This window comes from Eleutherodactylus coqui, chromosome 1 (genome assembly GCF_035609145.1).
Source record: "Eleutherodactylus coqui strain aEleCoq1 chromosome 1, aEleCoq1.hap1, whole genome shotgun sequence".
In the NCBI taxonomy this organism is placed as follows: Eukaryota; Metazoa; Chordata; class Amphibia; order Anura; family Eleutherodactylidae; genus Eleutherodactylus; species Eleutherodactylus coqui.
The window spans coordinates 461,061,047-461,085,293 of NC_089837.1; the positions used below are offsets into that span (position 1 = coordinate 461,061,047).

The 24,247-nt window shown below is 42.2% G+C and overlaps 1 protein-coding gene across 15 annotated transcripts in view; it reads left to right on the forward strand.

The window, feature by feature from the left end:
- HOXC4 (homeobox C4) overlaps positions 1-24,247 on the forward strand; it is a 113,023-nt gene that overhangs the window by 47,566 nt on the left and 41,210 nt on the right. The window contains exon 1 of one of the 15 annotated variants that reach the window (XR_010787277.1): positions 2-20. The exons of the other annotated variants lie outside the window; for them this stretch is intronic. The gene's annotated coding sequence lies outside the window, so the exon portion shown is untranslated. Of the gene's footprint in view, position 1; positions 21-24,247 lie in introns of those variants that run through there. 15 annotated transcript variants of the gene reach the window in all.

Here is a 24,247-nt window from a genome sequence, read left to right on the forward strand (position 1 = left end):
AAAACATGAGAAAGATAGTGGTGAGTACAGATAGATAGACAAACAGATAGACAGACATTTCTAAATAAGTTTTGTGAATATGCTTATGCTTATATGTCTATTTTCCATTCATATTCTTATATTTATAGCTGCATAGACAGGAGGATGGCTAGATGGATAGAAAGATAGATAGATAGATAGATTATAGACCTTTGTAAATAGGTTATGTGAATATAGGTATGCTTATATACATATTTTACGTATATATTCCTGCATAGCCAGGAGGATGGATGATAGATATTTTAATGAGATAGATATTTTAATTAGACAAATTATATTTTAATTCGATAGATAAATAGCTAGCTAGATAATATAAATTTCTAAATAGGTTTTGTCAATACTCGTATGCTTATATGTGTATTTTACATACAATATTCATATATTGATAGCTGAATATCCAGAAGGATGGATAGCTAGATAGATAGATAGATAGATAGACAGATAGATAGATAGATAGATAGATAGATGATAGATAGATAGATAGATAGATAGATGGACAGATAGTTTAATAAATAAAAACAGATATTTCCTTCCTGAGTGGTTGGTCACTCGGACATACTGTGTCAAAGCAACCTTCAATGGGCTGTGATTTTTCTTTATTTACGGGACCACACCTGACTCAAGGTGTCTATGGGCAGCTTGAGTGTCAATCAATCTCAAAAGAAAGATAGATTAGATAGATAGATAGATAGATAGATAGATAGATAGATAGATTCATAAATATGTATAGAGACACACACTACACGCATTTGTGTGGAAAGTCAGCAACTTGACCTCAACTTTTGTCTGTATTGTGTGTAGACCATGCCTTCTTTTTACTACTCCTTATGTCTTTACTAGGCTATAATATAGATTCAACTTGCATCAGGGACAAATAGCAACCAGCACAGTGAGAATGCCACACTGGGTTTAATTAATTGGACTAATTTTACAAGGATTGATGTTTCATTGTAGAAACAGCCATTATCACAATTTATTCATTGTGAGTCAAGAAAAATAAACTGTGCACATGGCATAGACGTGGAAGTGTGAGATGCACGCTGCAATATTTTATTTCAAATATTATTTCACCAGAATGACATCAAATGAAAACCGGGATTGATTGCTCCAAATTCGAAAATGTAAAAATATAAAAATCGCAAATGAAAAGACTGAATGCAAAGTAGAATGTAGCAATAACATCTAATACATAAGGAAATAGATAATAAAAAATGCCATGCAAAAAAGGTCAACAACAACAACATTAAAATATTGTGATTTTGTACATCTACGTGATCACATGACTCTTGAAAGAGATCATTTATAGCCACATCCAGCTCACTGCCAATGTATGAGAGGTGCCCTACACTGCAGATGGTACTGAATGCAGCTGGAAGGTGGTGAATTAATAACCCAGCCACTTAAGTGCTGCACTGCATACGTGGCTGGCACAAGTGCAATTACTAAAGGATCGAGGGGGCAGGGACCTGGATGAGAACCTGGCAGTGTGGCAGAATTGGCATGGAGATATATACAGAAGTCTGTTTTGCTTTCAGTACATGCAAATACATGTTCCTGAATTACACTTACAGTATGGCTGGAAAACATTATCACTGCTAACAATCTAAGTTCTGAGTTATGCAAAGAGTATGAAGTAAACTAGTAGCTGCAATGTAAACACCAAGTAGTAAAAAGATCGATTACACCTATTACATGAAGCACTAGATTTCTGAAGGACTGAATCTGCATAACTTCCTTCGGAGTCTCTAGTGGTTGATTTTGATGCATAAGACTACTTATTAAGTAACTTATTATGTAACAACACAACTATATTATTAGTCATAGTCTACTACCTGTATTGCTTTGCAATGGTTTCTCCATTTCTTAATCCATTTTCCTAATGCAGTAAGTCCTTTGGAAAGTCCTCATACCTTTTCACTGCACTTACACACTTCTAGCTGAGTTGTAAATGATACATTGAATCCATACAAGCTATACTGATAGCACTGTTGCCTAGTATTGAATCATTAGAGAGCATTTTACTAAATATGGTCTATATACACTGGATTGTGGATCGTCCCATCTCAACAAGTAACCTTGTGCCCCATTACAAAACTTCTTATCTCTTTCATCTCTAACCCAACCCCCTTCAGCAGCAAATGAGTTCAGGATATGAAAAGATTATAATTATTATTTCAGTCCCTACTCTGTGTCTATTCCTCATTCTTTGATTTCCCAGTGATGTCTTTACATTTTCACTGCCCCCTCCTCACAACCATTCTCCATAGTGAATAGTAAATGGACCACTGAGCAAGGTGCCATAGCAGCTACTTTACCTGTAAGGGTATATTAATATGGCGCGCATTTGCAGTTGATTTTCCATGTGGACTGTCTGCACAGAAAATCCGCAGCATTTAGGTTGCGTTCCCAGAGGGCGGAAATCTTGCGGAATGTCCACATGGAAATTTTGTGAGATTACCGCAGCGGAAAGTTTATTCAAAACCCTCGCCATTTGGTGCGTGTTTGAAGCGGCTTTTCCGCCGGCATTCTGCTACGGAAACCTCTGCTCATAGAGAGAAGAAAGCCCGCAGCGGAAATGGCGATACAATTGACATGTCGCGAGTTTGAATCCCAAGTCGCATGTCACTTTATGCAGGGATTGTCTGCAGTGGACTGTTGGCAGCATGTGAACAAGATTTTTGCGAATCTCATCAACGGTGCTGATTTAGTCTCAGGTTTAATAAATGCCTGCAGAATTTCCGTGCGGCAAGTCCGCACAGAAATTCCGAAGCAATTCCGCCTGTGTGAACCCAGCTTTACAGTAGCAGCAATGTAAATGAGATTTTCAAAATTTTGTTCACACACTGCAGTGAAAATCTGCCCAGAATCCATGCAGAAATTGGCACATGGTGTGGAAATTAAATCCACAACTTGTCAATTAGTTGCAGCAGATTTGCCATGCAGATTCAAATCAGGGGTGAATTCCACACTATAAGGCCTTAGTCACACGGGCGTAAATACGCGCGTATATACGCGCATATATACTCGTGTATATACGCGCGTAAAAAAAACGCGTGACCATGTCCATTGCCACCAATATGTTCTATCTTTAGTAGGTGCGTTTTTACGCGCGTATATATGCGCGTATTTACGTCCGTGGGTTTTTACGCGCGTATATACGCACGTATTTACGCCCGTGTGACTAAGGCCTAATCTGCACTAAATTGTGCAGATTTCTATGTGGATTTTGAACTGCAGATCTGCTGTGGAATGTCTACTGGGACACTTCGCCCCATGTGGACACGACCTTAGGCTATATTCAGGCTTGCATTTTCCTACTCTGTTATGGGAGCAGGAAAATGGATTACCTGCTTGAAAGGATCTGTCCTATATCAGAATTAGACGACACCAGATGGACCACATTGACTATAATCAGGGTCCGTCGAACTTCCGTTATGCCCACGGCATTTTCCTGCGCTATTTCATCCAAGATTATACACTGCATCTGTGTTTGAGGCTCCAAATGTAGCCACTGGCACAAATATCAATGCGGTCTTGACCAGGTAGCTTTCCCCTGAGACTAGTTGTCTACCCTATGGTAAATCCACTTGACCAAAATCTGTCAATGCCAAGAACAAATCTTACCAAGAAAGTTATAATACGGTTTAGATTGAACCGTGTAAACTTGGCAATAATTGTAGCCTAGGGCATACATACAAAAATGGCAGCTCACACAGTTTTTATGGGGCCCATAGAGAAGCAGAGTCTAGCTCAAGTTGGTGGGATCCTGGTTTACAGTGGGAAGCAAGGACACAAGCAATGGTCCTCAATGGGGTGAGCATAGGAAAGGCAGACCCATAACAGGGATTAAACTGGAGACCCACTTATGGTGCTGAGTAATGTCAACAGGACAATTTTGTGCTTGTTTATTCTCCCCATTTCCCTGCTACCCTTGTGCCAAGTCCTAACAACCTCATGTGCTAACACTGCAGTGCTTTTGCAGAAGGTATACTTTTTGAGGTTTGCAATACCTAATAGCAAAGAGGATGGAAATAGCTTTGACTGAGGGCCACAGCAAATGCATGGGTTGTCTCTATGGTTCATAAGACTTGGTATGTTTACAGTCAATGCAACCCTTCCAAATCATGGGGTAGAATCAGCTGGAACATTCATTTGCATTGAGAGCATAAGAACAACATGAAGGCTCAGTGGCTCGAATTGGGTTCTGGGTTCAAGCCCGACCAGGGGCAACATGTTTGCATGGGTTTCTTCCCACACTCTAAAAAAATATACCAATGGGTTAGTTTGGAATTTAGATTGTGAGTCCCAATAGGAAGCGCGACTGATGTAAAGGATGATAATCTATGGACAGCAATGCCAAATATGTATGTGCTATATAAATGCATAAATGAAATAATTTCAGGTAAGGACTACTTGCTAAAATCTGTCACCAACATTGGCAGCATTGCTACAAGTGCAGGTGGCATGTGTTGACCAGTGTTCCTGTGTGCCCTGTCTATAATTATAAGATATTGATGTAGTGTTCTGTTGTGTCGCAGTCACATTGCTTTTCACCTGTCTTCAAACAGATGTGATGCAATTGTTTAGGTACTGTAGGATATGTCGCTGTGTGATAATATTTCATCCCTCGGTGACATTTGGTGCAACCCTGCTCAGAAATCTAGCAGAAAATTTAAAGGAGTTTTGATTAAATAAATATAATTTAGTAGATCCCATTACTTAGGTCAAATTTCAATAGTGGCATATGACACTAGCCAAGGAAGAGTAACTTGTTGGTGCACTCCCTCCCAGTCCCCAATACCCAGGGCACACCCCTCTATGTAAATCCTGTAGAACAGTTCATAAATGTTTTGAAATCTGGAGAAAAGTTAAAAGGGGTTATCGGATTTTGACAAAAAGGGACTCAAATATTATAAAATACATTTAAAAAAAATTACTCACCCCTTAGATCCCCCTCCCCCACCCCCCACTCGATTGAGTACATATGCTCTGGCCATCTACCAACAATGTTTTTTTGCGATCTGTCAGCAATAACCTGCCATACTGGTATGTGATGGCTGTAGCCAATCAGTGGGCCAGTTTATAAACAAGAATCATCAGGGATCATTGCAGGATCTTTACTGGCGGATAAAAGATATGATTGGTGTTTTTTTAATATATAACACTTGCACCTGTTTTTTTTTTTAAAGAAACTGCATGACGCCTTGAGGTTGGGTTCACACGGAGTGGAAATCACGCGTAAATCTTGCGAAATTTCTACAGCGGGACCGCACAGAAATTCCGCAAGATTTCCGCAGTTGAAGTCCTGAGACATTTGGTACGGGCTTTGAAAGCGGCTTATTCCTCTATGGCCATCTCTCCCCATAGAGAGGAAAGAGCCTGCAGCAGAAACGGCGATACAATTGACATGCTGCGGCTTTGAATTCCACGCGGCATGTTTTTTAATGTAATGGTGCAGAGTTTTTGGGTAACCGTTGCGCACAGCTCTGCACAGCTCTGACCTTGCATTCCTTGATCCCCGTGGTTTCTGCAAGGATGAAGGAATCCCTGCCATAGCTGTCACAGCTGTCACAGCTGTGTCAGGGGAGCGCAATGATCTCGCTATGTTTTCAATTGGGCTGGCACTGCTCCCGCCGGCCCCATTGGAAACAATGGGCGATATTGCACATTTTTTCTTTGCGAAGCGAGGTTACAGTGAAAACATCGCTAATGAGAATGAAACCATTGAAAATCATTGTTTTCATTATCATGCATTTTCACTCACTCTCACATCGCAGGGAAGTTGTATCGCCAGTGGGTGTAAGCCCTTAGGCAGAAACCATTTACGCGGAAATAAGGTAAACTAAAAACAAACTCATTGACATAAATCGGTTCTATTCTCTGCGTATTGCGCACAAATTTTGCGCGGGAAATTACATCCGTCTGAAGGAGCCCTTAAACAAAAGCGAAGGACACCTATTTATAAAGAGGCACACAAATCTCAATAAATTTGGTGCATATTGAAGTCTCTTAAACAGGCTTGTACATGGAACTCATGGTGCCCAATAGGGAAACTTGGAATTGGGCACCCAAAGAAAGAAAAACATATGTTCTATTAGGCAATATTTAGAACACCTCTAAATTTTGCAATCCCCATTTCATAACAGAAAGTAATTGATATGTTTTTGTAACATTAAAACCTGCTGATTCCACTGGTAGCATTGAATACTAGCAGCATGTCTCACTTTCGAGTTACAAACCATTTCATACTGCAATAAGCCACAGAAGTGAACGGGCCAGTGAGTACGCAGGGAACCTGCTTACTTGCACACCATTTCAATGAGCCTGTGTATGTTGTTTTTTGTGTGCGCAAGTATGCAGTGTATTTGTGCACTTAAAAACACACCAGAGGAGGTGAAAAACATGGGGATAAGCAATTTTTGGTTGTGCAAAGACATATCACATTTGCACGAATGAAATGCGCTTACGTCCATGGGAATGATCCCCAATAGTGACCACTATAGTAGGCCCAGTAGTAATAGGAACCCCCATAGTGGCCTCAGTAGTAATAGTGACCCTCATAGTGGCCACAGTAGTAATAGTGACCCCCATAGTGGCCACAGTAGCATTAGTGACCCCTATAGGGGCCACAGTAGTACGTGACCCCCATAGGGGCCCCAGTAGCAACAGTGTCCCCTCTAGTGGCCCGAGTAGTAATAATGACCATCATAGTAGTCCCAGGGATGCTGCCCAGCTAGAGGCCACTAGCAACTCTCCCATTGGATCGGAAATTGGTAATCTGGTGTCATGAGGCACAGGTTTTATTGCAGAAGGTATATCTGGATACAGAATTTTATCTTTCTGTTTACTGGAGAAACCTTTGGTATTTGTCATGCAGAAATAACAGTCAGTATGGTGGTGTCTTTCATCTCTTGCCATACCATTGGAATGGCGAATGGCATTCTACTCTTGCCTTCACCCCCTGTGGGAGATGAGTGTTACATGACACGCGGATGATGTGTGATGCGACTACATATCTTGGTCACCAAGCTTTGTTCCGAAATACTTGTGATAGGCCCACTTTACCAAGGCTGTTATTTTTCTCCCCTCTGTCTTTGTCGTGAACTGTCCGTAGACAAACCAGAAATTGTCTGGGTTGTTCAGACATACGCGCCGCTCAGCCATATTGTTATTAAATTTTGAAAGATAGTCCCAGTCCAACCAATGAACTGTAAAAACACAGTTAATTAATTACAACTTACTGGTATCCACAATGTTTCAGCCACATGCAAACATACCCTATATGTTTCGTAAACCTATCCTTATACTGTTCAGTTAGCACGCGATGCGTAACAATTAGAGATGAGCGGGCATACTCGCGAGTATCTCCCCGCTCGGGAGAAAAGGTTCGGCTGCCGGCGTGGGTGACAGGTGAGTTGCGGCAGTCAGCAGGGCGGAGCGGGGGGGGGGGAGAGGGAGAGAGAGATCTCCCCTCCGTTCCTCCCCCGCAGCTCCCTGCCCGCCGCCGGCAGCCGAATCTTTGCTTCTGAGCGGACAGGTACTCGCTAAGGGCAATTGCCCTTAGCGAGTATGCTCACTCATCACTAGTAACAATGATTGTGAAATAGTTGTGCAATTACTTTTGTTTCTTTTATAAAGCAAGGTTAATGGCGAGCCGACTGGATTAATTGTATAGGCATATTTCCAAAAAAGAAAGTACAATGGCAATTGGATTACATTTTGCCCCATAACTGGAAAACCTTACGTGGCAGAAAACAAATGGATATCATATGTGAATTCAGCGCACTAAAGTCACTATAAGCCGCCTATCTGCTTATCTGTTACAAAAATTGTGTTGCACAGTGTAATTATTACAGTGCAATTACCTATAGTGAACACAGGCGACCTCTCCTCTGATGACATCTCTGGTGACATCTGCTTTCACTTTCCTCCTCTATCTGGGTCCAGGCCATCAGGAACAATTCTTCCAGCCATGACGGGTCTCTGTGCATTCTACTCATTTTGTTGCTATCCCCAATGCTCCTCTCAATGCCCCCATAGTACTAGTGCCTCCTTTGTGGTCCTACAAAGTAAAAAGTGCCCCTCTGTGGCCTCCACTTTATAACAGTGCCTCGCTATGGCCCCCAATTAGTAATATTGCTCTTTTGTGGCCCCCACTTAGTAATAATGTGCCCCTCTGTGACCCCCACATAGCAATATGATGCAGCTCCGTGATCCCCACTTAGTAATGGTGATTCCATCCTACCTGCTGAATCTGTAGTCACAAGTAAGAATCTTCATACATCTTCACACAATCATACTGCTGAGCCTAGCAGCAGCTGGAGCACTTTAAGAATCATCCAGCTCCTCCCCTAGTCTCCTGCACACTGTACTCTGACAACAGGAGGGGGAGGAGTCAGATGATGCTCAGAGCGCTTTGATCAGTGTTAGGCTCATCAGTGTGACTGCCTGAATATGAAAATTCTTACTGGCAACTTGATACACGATCCCTTCTGTCCATAACCTGTTCTGTAACTATTGCAATGGATCTAATTTAGACTATCACCATAATAACAAGGTATGGACTAAGTGAGATAACCATCTGATACCTCTCACAATTCATAACAACTATACTATGTATATAAGTATTTCATCTGATATAATCTGTGGGTTCATTTTGCAACTTTAAAAATGTTTTTACCTTGTCTTCTTAAACTGGGCTCACACGAGCATAATTTGCTACTTGCTGTCCACGAAAGACACATGCGCAGCTTGCAGCAATTATGCAATGACATTGTATACTTGCTGCATGTTGCCATGCAATTTCTTGGTGTGTACACGTGCACAATATGAACCAAGATACAATATGCTGTAATTTTTGTGCACGTAATACCATGTACCATTCTTCTATTGACGTCAATGGAAGCCGTTGGTGTGGAATACGTGCAGAAATAGAGCACACTGCAATTTTTTTCTGTGATAATCACAGTCACTGTTCAGTCACATAAGCGGACATGTGGATGCTACATTGGTTTGAATTGGTGCGGAATGCCACGGCTCATCCGCATAGGAGACAATTGCGGTTTCCACAATTCAAACTTGGTCGTGTGCAGGGGGTCTAAGTGTACATGCAGAGATAGCTTTAAATCAGTAAGTAGGACCACCCACTGGCCTTTTACGGTAAACATAGAAAACTCAGGGATTTTCAAGGTCCATTTACATACACAGATATCTTTCAAAAGATTGGAAGTTTAGCAATCGTTTTGCATAAAGTACTAATAGGCACTACTTGCTATTAGTACTTTATTAGCTTTATTTGCATGCAATTGAGCTTCTGAGAGCTGTTACAGAACTCAGCAGGAGGTCTGAGCTCTGTAATTAGCTCTATTGTTGAGCCGCGGACTCCCCGTGGAGAATTCAGCACCTTGGACAGCAGACACAGCTTGCAGTCCTGCTTATCAGCTGTTCTGCCAGCAGGGCTCAGAACTGAGAACAGCTGTTATCAGCTCTTCGCAGGCAGAGCTCAGCCTGCGGTCCTGCTTATCAGCTGTTATCAGCTCATTGAGGTCAGAGCATAGCCTGCAGTCCTGCTAATCAGCTGTTTTGCTGAATGACAGTTTTCAAGCAGAACTGAAAACCGTCGTTTGGCCGAACAGAGAAAGATGGGCACATTTAGACACAACAAATCGTTCAAAAGACGGCTTTTGAGCAAATTTTGAGTGATAATCATTGTGTCTAAATGGGCTCTATCACACGCTCCCTGCAGACGGGAATGCATGTTCAATGTGACAGGTTTGGTTTAACAGTATCTTTTTATCGGAATTAAACATGGGCAACAAGGTAATTCTTTTTCAGCACTTATACATGATGGACTATGATAAACCACGGCTTTTCTTCTCATGGCTAATGGCCATTCTACACTGGATGATTCTCAGGCTGTATACATATTATATATACGTATGTGCAAGAATCACAAAATAAGTAATTTTTACACAGACCCACATGCCACAAGTAGTATTTAGTTTTAGTATGGCACGTGCTGTGTTCCTCAAAAAGACTATTGAGGAACATGGTGCATGACCGGACTTTAACTCAAGTAGAGAAAAGTGATTGAAAACTTTTGTAAATCAGTCATATGATGTGCAAATTGGATGAAACATTGATGACAATGGTCCTTGAGAAATACAGCATTTTTGCCATAATTACACTAATAAATTGGCCAAATTAGCTTTCAATGCCCGAATCATTTTTGTCAATCTAGAGGTGTGGAAGTCATCAACTGCTTAATTTTTTTTCTTACATTTCACAATCATAATTCAATTCAACAAGTGGTAATGATCGTCTCTTCAGTAAAACAACTCAGGTTGCAGTTTAGTGTCATTTTGAACAATATCATGACAGCCAAGGCCCATCAACCTGCCATTGAGCAGGAGGCAAGCAGAGCAAATGAGCTGGCTTCTAATGTGTGAGTGCATATACGTGCATGCAAATATGAAGGAGAGAATCGTCTCAGGTCCCTTTAATTGCATATAATACATAAATTGCATATTCTTGTCATATTCTTCACTCTCCCATCTTTAATACACACACTTTGTCCAATTAATCTCTGATACAGGCAGTTGTATGAACATAGTAGGAGTCAATGCTAGAGACCTGGGTCATTTTCCTTATCACAACGTGCCCTTGTGTTTAGGAAAGTATAGTGAGACACAGTTCATTTACCACCTGGTAATCTCATTTTTAAGTGCCTGGGAATGAAGCCAAAGCTTTATCATTATTACAACAACAAGTATAAACATGACTGCAAGGTTTAGTGAAATATACCTTTCCATTTTCCAATGAGAGAGACAGTTTGGAAGTAGTTAAATGGCAAGATTTATATGTTTCGGAAATATTTTCCTCCTTTAGTCCCTAGAATCCTATTTTCAACCATCCATTAGAGGAAACAGTTCCCACCACACATTTAATTAAATCCAGCTAAGTATGAGGTTGACTATGGCCAAACCAGCAATTATTAAACTCATGTACTAAACGGGAAGCTCATTCACAAAGACATAGAACTGACAATTATGAATGCGAGTAACTTGTATCAAGAGATTGCGGTTCAACTATAGGTTAATATGCCAAATGGAACCATTGTACAAACACTATTATCTTTCCAAACTTATCATCCACTCATTGTATATGTGCTCAGGATCTTATAGGCTAGGTGTGTATTGAAATTTACTCAATAAACTACCACATATTTACTTCTTAGTGCGCTATTACACAAGTGTCGATAATACTTGTGATTGAGGGCCAATTGCTTGGCTGCACCTAGACTTGCAAGCTTGGCAATTAGCTCCAAATTGTGAGCGCTAGCGGAGGCTGCTAGCACTCATATAATAGCGTCCTTACTGGAAATTGGTTATTACTAAAATAAGTCAGCTGTCAGCCATTTGAGGTAAAAGCATACATACCATAGAGGCAGGCCATACTGCTGCTATGGTCCTTGGACAGATGGTAGTGAGCCTTGTTTGGCTACATATATTGTACTATTGGTTGGCAAGAACTTGTGCAGGACTCCACTGCTATGCTATTAGCAAACAAGAGGTAGAGAACTAACCCAAGGGTTATGGAAAGAGTTAAGGTAGGGGTGCACAATATGCAGCACGGGGACCACATGCGGCCCATAGTGCCATTATGTGCAGCCCAAATCATCTGAAAAATCTATGTGTGGCTGTTCACGTGTAGTTTCCATGTCAGGGTGAAAAAGAGTGGTACATAGCAAGGCAACAGGAACGGACAAGTACTAAGGGTGCACTGTGTAGCCATGTCTGGGTCCCTACATATTAAGACAAGTACTAAAGGTGCACTGTGTAGCCATGTCTGGGTCCCCTACATATTAGGACAAGTACTAAAGGTGCACTGTGTAGCCATGTCTGGGTCCCCTACATATTAGGACAAGTACTAAGGGTGCCCTGTATAGCCATGTCTGGGTCCCCTACATATTAGGACAAGTACTAAAGGTGCACTGTGTAGCCATGTCTGGGTCCCCTACATATTAGGACAAGTACTAAGGGTGCACTGTGTAGCCATGTCTGGGTCCCCTACATATTAGGACAAGTACTAAGGGTGCACTGTGTAGCCATGTCTGGGTTCCCTACATATTAGGACAAGTACTAAGGGTGCACTGTGTAGCCATGTCTGGGTCCCCTACATATTAGGACAAGTACTAAAGGTGCACTGTGTAGCCCTACATATTAGGAGAATAACGTCTCTTAACTCAAGAAATGAGTATATGAGTTAGAGGCATTGTATGTGCATGCAGCTCTCTCAGTGTAGTTTATAGGACTTATAAAAAATGCCAGGCCATTATCTGGACATCCATCATCTTTAATTGAGAGAGCCATGTGCATTGTCTCCTCCTCTCTGGAGTGTTAATGAGGGGAGAAGGTAACCCTCATTCTCCCAATTGGTGGGAGTCCTAGAAGTTGAACTTCAATTTATTGTGGCATATACTTAGGATATACCATAAAAGTCTCAGATGGGAATACCTTTGCTGCCCTTGGAAGTAGTTCAGTGTGGCAGCGTAGCCCTCAGATGAGAAAAAGTTGTGAACCCCTGGGTTAAGGTGTCCATACACATTAGTGAAAAGACATCCAAATCGGGCAATTTCAGTGGAACCAGACAATTATCATATGTGTATAGAGGCCTGATGGATGATATTGGGGGAAAGAAGAATTAGGCTTTTTGAATTGATACTTTTGTGTTCCCTGTAAATAAGTCACCCCAGAAGTGTAAAGCAGCAGCTGAAGGTAGCTTTCACAGTGCGACTATTGCCCAAATTATGGCTGGAAATAGCAAATTCAGGAGATAATCTTCCTGTGTACACTTGGCTGCTGACAGGGCACTGAGTGAGAAATTGCTGACTTGTCGGAATCGCTTGGTTTTTAGTGGATCTAAAACCCAAGAGAAGCGACTGCCGGGCCGTGTAAACAGTCATTCAGCTATGAACAACCGCCTGTTTACTGTGAAGGGAGGCGGGAAGGCCAGAACAATCCCGGTCCCCTTCTGTCTCCAACATCACTCCTGTGTAAAGGTACCTTTACAGCACTTTTACACTAAGTGGTTATCATTCACCTTCTCCCTGGATCGCGGGAATTGGAATAATAATCATTCAGTGTAAACGCCAACAGTGATAATTTCTTGTCGTTCGGATTGGACAGACATAAAAATCAAATGACAATTGGCCTGTATAAACTGGGGAAGGACTGCCTGTTTTTTTGTGAATGGAGGCAAGTGGGCTAGAACAACGCCTGGTCTGCTCCCCCTCCATTCACTGAGCGACGATTGCTCCTGTGAAAAGTACAGGAGTGATTATCGCTGGGATGGCTGTCAGGCGCTTCTGCACCCAACAGTGATCCCGTGTAAAAGAACCCTAAGGCTGCTCTCACACATGCTTTCCAAAAACGCCATGCAAAACCACGATTTCCCACAGCGTTTTCGAACGCATGTTACAGCGCTTGGGAGCGTTTTTTAACGCATTCCAACGTGCAAAAATAGAGCGAAGAGCACTCGAAAATCGCGGTGGTAGAAAAGCTGCATTTGAGCGTTAGTCTGTGAGGCCCGATTGAAGTCAATGGCGGCGTTGTACCACTGTTCGAGACGCCACACTAATTGCTGTAAAAAGTGTCAAGTATAAGTGTGGCCTTAGGGTCCTTTTATGCTGAGCAATTAATTTTTGGAACAAGTGAACGATGAGCAGGTTGTTTGCTTATAAACGACGTTTGTTTACACATGCAGCTAATTGTTTGCACTTTTTTGTAATTAGTTTCATCGTAGCTCGTTCAGTCATTTGTTGGTCTGTGAAGGGAATCTGGAAATACCTGGGAATGGTCTGCAAATGACTGAACGGTCGATTCTTGTTGCGTGGCCTCCTCTCCTCCATGTACACCACTATTTTGAGACAGATGTTACCACTACAAACAATCCTTCTCCATTGTGGGCAGTAGGGGTCAAAAAGATACTTAATAGAGATGAGCGAACGTGTTCTTAACGAACACTTACGCACCCGAACACCGGCTTTTCCGAGGACTTCCGTGTTCGCGCGTAAGTATTCGGGGGGCGCCGGGGGGCGGGGAGAGGCGCGGCGGCGCGGGCGGCAGCAGCGGGGAACAGGGGGGAGCCCTCTCTCTCTCCCTCTCCCCCCCACTCCCCGCCGCAACCCCCCGCGCTGCCACGGCGACCCCCGAACTTTTTTCGCCCGAACACGGAATTCCTCGCGAAGTTCGGTGTCCGGGCGAAAAGGGGCGGAGCCGAACACGTTCGCTCATCTCTAATACTTAACAATCTCAACAAGTAAAATGCAACTTGCTACATTTAAAAAATGCATGAAAAATGTAACAATTGTTACTTTGAAATATTGTGGAAAGATACGAGACATGTGGAAACTTTTACAAGTGGCATATCTACCTCTAAATCTAAGAGATTTCAAAGGGTATCCCCATCTATGACATAACGTTGTTCTTCATGTATCATTGGATATGCTATAGAACTATAATCAGTGGAGATTCAACTATTGTGAGCCCCACCAACGATCAGGACAAGGACCAAGGTCTGCTTATCCTATTTCCAGCGTAGACATAGTTAAATTATACCATGTTAACTTCAACCACTGCTAGGTGGAGCTTAGCATATACTGTTTTACTGTAGAGTTCAATGTAGAGACAGTATGCAATGAGCTTCTAAGCTCCCCCTAGTGGTGGCTGCAGCCAGCCAGAATTTTATAATTTAACCTTATATCTTTGGAGAGAGGATTTGGAGCTCTGTATCAGAAAAGCAGAGCTCTGAATGCTCTACTGGTATATTTAGAAATTAATCAGCATAGGATTCTGTATATATTTAGACTTAAAAATATTAATGGTGTTCAATACTGGTTACCTTCAACTCTCCATATATCTATCGATGGTGGCACATATTCTATATACTAAAACAAGTATAAAATCAAACGTGTGCATAATGTAAGGGTGGATAGAAGCAGATATGTTTTAACTTATACACCTTCGTCCTCACAATTGTGTACTCTTCTTTATAGTGTTAAATGTTATTCAGAGCCCATAAAAATCATGCTCTGCTTGTATTATCTACTTTACTTGTGATTCTTGTGTCTAGTGAACTATGTAAGCTCAGCCTTCATGCAGTTCTTTACCCCTCTTCCCTCTTTAAATCATCTGCATGTTTGAACAGATGTTTAATTACTTGTTTGACCTTTTTTGTCATATTAAGCAACTCCGGAAACTACAAAGACCTTTATCATTCATGTGCCAGGTATATGACCATTAATCTTTTACCTACATTTTATAACCATTAGCAAATCAGAATGGCTTTACGTGTGCCAAACCTTCGTTTGTCATGCTCCTGCTTGGGTAACTAAATGTTATTACATAAGAGTGCTAATAGCAACCAGCATAATATTACAAATAATGTATGATATAGCTACATATAGAGTGTAGTGATATATATTTAAACCTAATGTATGCAAATAGCATGGTCCAATTATTCAATGCAATGCTATGTTTATAGCAGGAATACCTAGTGTATAATAACTTATTATCAGTTTTTGACTCGAGCACTCACCCTGCAAGATCAAGTCAAGTCACGTCACCTTGTGTATTCTTCGCTATGATCAGCCATTTTTCAGACATTTCACTGTTATCTAACTACTAACAAATGCTAAAACAGATTGCTTGAAGCGGTTATCCCATGAATCATTTTCATACCATATCCTGACTTTTTTGATATCCATCTAAAAGTAATTTACAGTGTTTCTGGCATAAAAATACCTTTTTCATAATTTGTTACCTCCATGTGTTCCCCTATGGTGTTGTGGCTAATCTTTGCTACTGACATGGGCTCTAGACAGAATCAGTCTCCTTCCTCTTCTGGAAGGTCACAGGCCCAGCACTCTGACAACACTCTGTGTCCTGCAGTTAATGGGGCAGATTTATGAGATCTACCTTAAAGAAAAACTGTTGTGTTTGCCCATAGAAACCTATCACAGTACAGCTATCATTTCATATTCTGTTCTTGAAAATGAAAGCTATAATGTGATTGGTTGCTATTGGCACAAACAGCAGTTTTTCTTTTTGACAGTTGTCATAAATTTGCTCCATTGAGTGTAGGATACAAAGCATTGTCAAAGTGCTGGTCAAGTGATCTAGTGGCAAAAAAAAAAGCAGAATACAAAGCCTGGAGGGGATAAGCTGCAGAACTGGTCAGCAATATTGTAATGGATTCCCCCAAAATAAAGAAGCCCAGAGTGCTTCTTTAAAGGGGTTGTCCCACTCTTAAAGAGGACATCTCCATACATTGTGCAGTGGCCTGGGTTGGTACTGCAGGCTGAGTCTTATTGAGCCTTCAGTACCAACCTAGGCCACTGTGCAATGTATGGAGCTATCTGCTTCCTGCAGCAAAACAGCTTGAAGTTGGGCAACCCATTTAGCGGAACTATATCCCCAAATGTCTATAGGGGCGGCCATCTTTCCTGAGGTGCATTTAACAGCCTTTAGAGCATTTATAGATATGTTTTACAGCAGCTTCATGGGCCATTCACACAACGGACAGGAGGGGTCCCATTGACTTCTATGGGATACTGTTCTAGACATGTTCAGTGACCAGAGCAGCAGTCATTTTGCAGGGAGGGGAGTAGATAGTCCCAACTTATATCTTTTGGTGGATCCTCTGTTAAAGCCGTCTTTTGAGCGATAATCGTTGTTTGTAACTTTCAGCCTGCTGAAAGACAACGATGAGCCTTATCAGGGATTCACAGCGGGATACAGCTGATACTATTGTTTCAGCTTTATCCTGCTCCCTGATGACAGGCTGGTTATAAAGAACAGAGCAGTCGAGCTCTGTCCTCCATACACCGCACAGGGCGCTCGGCTGTATAACAGCCAGGCGCTCCGTGCAGAAAACAGCTGAATGCAGAAGATAAGCAGGGACACCCCACTTGTCTTCTGCATCCTCCGCTGGGAGTGCTCGGCTGTATAACAACCGGGTGCTCCAAACGGGGAAACAGCTGCATGCAGAAGACAAGCAGGGACACCCCGCTTGTCTTCTGCATCCTCCACTGGGAGCGCTTGGCTGTATAACAGCCGGGCACACCCAGTGGGGAACAGCTGGATGCAGAAGACAAGCGGGGACACCCCGTTTGTCTTCTGCATCCTCCACTGGGAGCGCTTGGCTGTATAACAGCCGGGTGCACCCAGTGGGGAACAGCTGGATGCAGAAGACAAGCGGGGACACCCCGTTTGTCTAATGCAACCTCCACTGGGAGTGCTTGGTTGTATGACAGCTGGGCGCTTCCAGCAGGGAACAACTGGATGCAGAAGACAAGCAGGGACACTCCTCTTGTCTTCTGCATCCTCCGCTGGAAGCGCTTGGCTGTATAACAGCCGGGCGCACCCAGTGGGGAACAGCTGGATGCAGAAGACAAGCGAGGACACCCCGCTTGTCTTCTGCATCTCCTGCTCGCAGTGCAAGGTAATCGCTCAACTTGAGCGATCATCTTGCGCTGTAAATGGCAGAACGATTGTCGCTCAAAAGCGGTCCAGCTCTGTTTTCCATACCCCGCTCGGAGCGCTTGGCTGTATAACAGCTGCGCTCCGTGCAGAGAACAGCTATATGCATAAGACAAGTGGGGACACCCTGCTTGTCTTCTGCATCCTCCGCTCAGAGTGCCCAGCTGTATAACAGCCGGGCGCTCGGGTGGGGAACAGCTGTATGCAGAAGACAAGTAGGGACAACCCGCTTGTGTTCTGCATCCTCCACTCGCAGCACCCAGTTGTATAACAGCCGGGCGCTCGGAGCGGGGAACAGCTGGAGCACAAGTTGATCGTTCAACGTTTGAGTGATCATCTTGCGCTGTAAATGTCACAACGATTATCGCTCAAAATTCGCAAAAAAGACATCTTTTGAGCGATAATTATTGTGTCCAAATGGACCTATATCTATATATAGGTGTCACCTATCAGTGTAATCCTTTCTGTGATGATGAGATGACTGCTGCAAAGCCTTCTCTACAGATGAGGAAATGACAGACTAGTATTTACACACACAGATAATCTTTCAAAAGATTGAAAAATCAGTGATCGTTTTGTATAAAGTACTAATAGGCACTAATTGCTATTAGTACTTTATCAGATTCATCTGCATGCAAATGAGCTTCTGTGAGCTGCTGTAGAACTCAGCAGGAGCTCTGAAATTAGCTCCATTGTTCAGCCAAGGGCTGCCAAGTGAAAACAATGTGATTTCTAGCTCCCCATGGAGAATTCAGCACCATGTACAGCAGACACAGCATGAGGTGCTGCCTATCAGCTCTTCTGCCAGTGAAGCTCACAGCTGAGAACTTGGGTGGTTGGTGGTATTTGCTCCACTTCCATTTCCTTTGCGATTACTATTTAAGATCTGGGTGGTGGGCTTACTAGCAGGCTTGACAAAGACTAACTGTAGTCAAAACGTTGCCTGTACTGCTTTGAATATGGAGTAATAAAGTTGCTGATTTTACTTTAAAACCCTCAACGGATGCTGCCACTTCTTCCTTGTTGATAGCTGAGAACAGCTGATACAAGGTTATCAGCTATAATCAGCTCTCCTCAGGCAGAGCACAATGTGGGGTCCGGCTTATCAGCTTTTCTGCCGAATAATGGTTTTCCAGCAGAACTGAAAACGGTCGCTCAGCAGAAAACTGAAAGATGTGTACATTTAAGGCCCATTTACACAAAGCAATAATCGCTCAAAAATCGTTAAAAAGCTATCGTTTGAGCAATAATCGTTGCGTCTAAATGCGCGGCCATCGTGCACTTTTCGTGTACTGCTAGCTGATCATTAAATTCAGTCCAACCTAAAAATCATCGTTCAGCCTTATCAGCAGTTCTCTGCTTTTAGTGCTGATAGCATTCTTTCCTGCTGGAGAACAAAAGTACTAAAAGCAGATAAGAGCCCTCAGGGTATTAACTGCATTCAGCTAAAGGCTACATTTGCACACTTAATTTCTCTTAAGTAGCTGAGTAGCTACTTAATAGTTTATGCAAAATGATCGCTCAAAGCTGTCACTCAAACTGTCGTTTGAGCGATCTTTGAGCGATCATTGCTCCATGTAAATGGGCCTTTAGACACAACGATTATCACTCAAAAGATGGCTGTTGAGCGAATTTTGAGCGATAATCGTTGCGTCTAAATGGCCCTTTAGGCTCTGTGCTCAGTGTGAAAAGTACAAGATTTTAGGATTTAAAATATAGATTGTGACCAAGAGTAAAATAAAAATCATCAAAAATGTGAGCTATATAATAGGTACTTTTTTGATGACACATTTCCTTAAAAGAAGAAAGGATCAGACAAGTGGGGACTATTATGCTGCTCTACATACATTTGCTGATGCTGCCAAAATCTGCAGGTTTGACCGACTTTATTCTAATGCATATGGCCATCTTAAATTTGTGGAAGGATTACTTACTCAACACACAGACATTAATATACAACCTACAAGCCAGTAGGAAACTACTAGCAGCTTGAAACAAATACTGTAAAGTCAGCAACCCTGTATACCTGAATTTCCTGTAAGGTGGATGACCGTGGCAGCTCGCCGTCGGTCATACGCAGTTCAGCTTTTTTTAAATCAATATTTGTATTTCCCGTGCCATCGCTTAAAGATGTCACAGCTAGCCACAGCCCATACGCAATGCTAATTGCGTATGGACTGTGTGTCAGACGGCTTCCATTGACTTCAATGGAGTCCGTCAGCAGCAAAATAGAGCATGTAGCAATTCTTCTTCTGCTTGCAGAATACGCAATTTGTATTCCACGAGTGTAAACGAAAAAGGGAAAAGTCATGCTTTTCAATGCCTGGGTTTTGCCGCAGAACCTCCATGCGGACGCCGATCATGGTTTCCACAATTGGAATCCACCCGTGTCAACCCGGACTTAGGGTAAGGCTGCATGTGGCAGGTTTATGGCAGCAGAAAACCCTTTGTGAATCCATAGAAGCAACAAATGCTGTGATTTTTCTGTGGATTTTGGAAATGGTGCCAAGGATTTGCTGCAGATTTCACCATTTGCATCGCTAAGAGTGAAATCCATACTGAACGTCAGCAGCATAAATTTACATACTACAGATTCCAAATCTACATTATAGGTTAATTTACGCTGCAGATTCTCTCCACAGTGTGCGGATGAGATTTCTTGAAACTGCTTTTATTGTAAAACGCTGCAGACTTTCCGCAGGCAATTGCACAGCAGAAAATCAGTAATGGTTCCGCTAAGTGTGAACATACTCTAATGGTGTTGACAGGGCTGGGATTTGTGGATAATCATGGAGAAATGAAGCAATGAATATAAGGACAGTTCATTCACTTTCTTTACTGAAAAAACTAAAAAAACATCTAATTTAAGGCAGTTGGCCAAGTAAATTAATTATATTGATAACTACTCAGCATGGTATAAAAACATAAAAAAGGCGCGCTCACCCAATTCCTTGCAGCTCTCATTCCAATGGTGCCAGTCTCTCGATGCTGTCTACTACCGGCTGCAGCAATGATGTTCACACAGGTACATGTGAGTGCTGCAGCCAATTAACAGCCAAAGCAGTAACCTATGTGATTGCTTGCATTGGTCACACAACCCAGCCATTGCTACACAAGGCTGCAGCAATGTCTCAGTTGATACTTCCATCAACAACCTCAACAGGTCTTGGCAGAAATCGTCTTATAGCTTAGCCACAGGTCCACATGAGCAACACAATGTTCTCACTCCGGTTGAGGCTAGCTGCTGTTGGCTTCCCCATCAATCATGGAGCCTGAGGCTATTACTCCTGTGCCATGCTGATTAGGGCACAGTCACTACTTCACCCAAAATAATTACTGTGTGTCACTATCCAACATGAGTCCCTGTTGTATAATATTGCGAAAGGCAAAATACAGACGTTACAAAACATAGGTGGCTTTGTCCCAGTATCCTCCACCGCAAAGTAAAAGCGTATATAAGGCAAAGTATTAAGTAATATAGCATAAAATGCAAACTTCAGTCTTATGAACCACGGAGGCTCCTCCACTTCTTACAATACTCCAGGCTATTAGATAATGTAACTAAAGGTATTTTCACATGTGCCGCTTCTTGGCGCAAAGTAAATGAGTGCTGATTGACAAACATACAAATCAATGCTTGTTTGAATTTGTCTACATGGGCGGAGAACCGCTGTTATGAGAATGAACGATCAGTGTGATCATTAGTCCCCATTTTATGTTCACCGAAAATCACTGATCATCAGCCGTAGAATGAGCAGTTGTTCATTGGCTGATCTCTGGCCCCTTTTAGATGTCTCCATTGTTAGGAGGAATCTTCATGCCCAATAATCGTGCTGCGTAGGATTGGCTGTACATGAAACAACTACCATCTGAATAATCGCTCAATCCAGTTTATGTGATAGTTGTTCTGTGCAAATACGGCTACCAAAAGGGTGACGAGACGAATTTTTTCACTAGTCGTTAGCCGTTTCATATCAGCTCACAAAAAGTAGTCGTTGGTTAATTATCATCTGGTGTGAATAAGTAATCATTTGTCTTTCAACCAATAAACTTTGCAGGGAGGTGTGCGATTCAGAGTCCACGAACATGAATAAGCATCTCTGTGTGTAAAAGCACACAAACAATCGCTCGTATGCTAAAATGTAGCGACTATTCAAATGATAGGTATCACTGATTACACTGTAGCGGTACCACTGTGAAAGAAAGCAGCAGAGCAGCCAAACAGTCAACATTAAAGAAAATAGTAATAATAAGAAGAAGGAAAAGTAAGATTACAGTGATTCAGGCTGCTTTCACATCAGTTGCGTGGATTTCGTTTTCCTGTTCCGTTTGGTGAGCAGTAAAGGGGAATCCCTTGGCCGAATACATCTGTCTTATGAGGGAACTGAACAGTGCTGAACAGACCCCATTGAGTATACTGGGGTCCGTTCAGTTTCCACTCAGCTGCCTGGCATTTTACTGGAAGAGAAAGACGGATCTGTGATGGAAGCAGCTTTATGCAGTATTATAAACCCACAACTGGACATCCACTTTCTCTTCTCTATGTTTCCGCTTGTACATATGTGTGTCCGTATGTACCTTGCATGGCATGAGATATACTCCATGGATAAACAGATGGAGTTAGCGCTCCTGATTGAACAGTTTTGTGTAACATTTCCAAACAGATTGGACTCTTTGATATGTATTTCATAAGTATTATGCTTTCTTATTTCAATGGTGACTTACTAGAGTGTGCGGTTACAACTTCATAGGGCAAAGGCTGTTACTGTATATGATGATGTGCATGTATTTTAAGTGTATATGGAGTGAAGGGGACAGTTATATTTTAAGACTGGGTTCACACAGGGCGGAAATGCCGATGGATTTCCATGCAGACTTTCTTCACGGAAATTCCGCCTGCAATTTTAATGCCGTGATTAAGCAGCAAAGTGGATGAGATTTGCAGAAATCTTATCCACCCGCTGCGGCCGATCCATTATCGTTCAGATTCCTGCGATCCAGAAAAAATCTGAGCTGAAATCATTCCATGTAAAAGGGCCCTTAGGCACATGTATATTATAATCTTTTATATGTAACGAAAAGAAGGCTTGCATGAAGAGGTATAAAGCATTACAAAAGTGATTGTGCACATGTAAAACTATTGTTGAGGGCTCAGTCACACGGGCACTGATCCGCCCGTGTTTATGCAGACCGCTGCACTGCGGGTGCGGACGACTCTCCGCACCGCCGGAAGAAAGAACACATGGCTGGCAATGGAGCTGGTCATGCAGAAAGTCGTCCGCACGCGGTGGGGCCGTCTTATTGTGCAGAAACACGGGCGGATCGGCGTTCGTGTGACTGAGCCCTTATACTAGAAAAATGAGATTATTGTTTTATGTGTTATAGATTATGTTGAAGGGCTGCGTAGTTGAGGACAGATTGTGTCACAACCGTCTATTAGCATATTCTCACGTAATCCCATGAATGTATGTACGCAATGTTTTGAAACTGTAGCTTAAATAAAATCCTTTTGAACCATATGTTAGAAAAATGCTGGTTGTGCTTCTTAATCCATTAACACCCTGTGTTATAAGAGTATGTCTCTAAAATGCTATAGTTCCCATGAGAAGATGTACTATTATGCAGTAGTGATGATGCGGGCACAGAACCTTTTGCTATCACTTGCTGGTGACGACTATATTATACAACCGACAACGCACTCTAATGGTGAAGATCAGAGATACCTCTGATCTTAGGCATTTAACTACTTAGGTGATGCGGTCAATGCTGACCATGGCATCTAAGTGCTTTTAGCAGGAGATGAAAACACCAGATTTCTTACTTTCATACTTGACATATAGCATAGGACAACAAATGATGATCCAGCTATTAAAGATAAAAGGATATTCATGCTTTATGGAAATATAATTAAAATCCAACAAAGGTTCGGTAGATCTCGCAATCACTAATGCTGATGTGTCTTTAGTTACAGCCAGTGAGGCTCCCTCTGTCACCTCATTGACCCTCCACAACTCAATCAAATGTGTCAGCATGGAAGCCAGGGGCCTAACAATGGATTCCAGATATGACATGTATGCATAGCTATTAGGCCCTACCAAAGACAACACCTGATAGGCTGCCTGTCAGATTTAAAGGGGGTATTCCCATATCCTATTTTAATGTGTTCAAAATTGCAAAACATTGTATTCACCCATAAGACGTTTGTTTCGAAAATGCTCCATTTTCCTGATTTTGCAGCTATTGATTCCTCTGTCCTATGGTTGTCTACTGCTTGTTGCCAGGGAAACAGACCACCTCTTCTATGGAAAGAAATAGCAGAGGAGACCGATCCTTGTGCACTTCTTTCATCTAAATCTGATGGCCTGGAGTTCAAGAGAGCATGTGCATTAGCTCTATGCCTGGCCACCGGCTATCATTGTGCTCAGCTTTTTCTTACCATAGAAGAGGTGGTTGGTTTCCCCGTTAATGAGCAGTAAACAACCAGAGGACTGAAATCATTTTTTGGGTAAGTGCATTGTTTTTTGATTTCAAACACATTAAAATAAGAATCCCGAGATGGGAATACCCTTTTAAAATTCCAAATATAATACACTACAATACTGAAGTATTGCAGTGTATTATATGAGTGATTAGAAAATCATATGTCCAAGCCCCATACTATATATAAA